We start from the raw sequence: 395 nt of genomic DNA, 5'->3' as shown, positions 1-395 counted from the left end.
TTCAAATTGATAGCGCAATCAATTTGAATCATCTTCTTTAAGCTGCATCGTTATCGCTCGCAAGTTCAGATATAAATCCTATCGTACTTTATCTGGTTATACACAATTTTGTATTCTAAGCGGAACTAACGATAAAAATTATATCACTATTTATTGTATTCTATTGTATATGATAGAATACTATTCACATTTGTGAATTCATAAAACAAAATCCATATTCAAAATGATAGAAAATGATTATTTTATTCTATCGTTCTCTATAAACTTTTTTATACCAGGGACGTCAAACTACGACTCAAATAAATTTTTTAATATAAAACAAACTAAACATTATGCAATCATTACATTTTTTCAAAATATTAAAAAGCTTTAAAACTAACGGAAATAAAAAAAAA

Source organism: Odontomachus brunneus, unplaced genomic scaffold (assembly GCF_010583005.1).
Source record: "Odontomachus brunneus isolate Ranch 3 - 2012 unplaced genomic scaffold, Obru_v1 Obru_scaffold_328, whole genome shotgun sequence".
NCBI lineage: Eukaryota > Metazoa > Arthropoda > Insecta > Hymenoptera > Formicidae > Odontomachus > Odontomachus brunneus.
Note: the sequence above shows the minus strand (reverse complement) of the source record.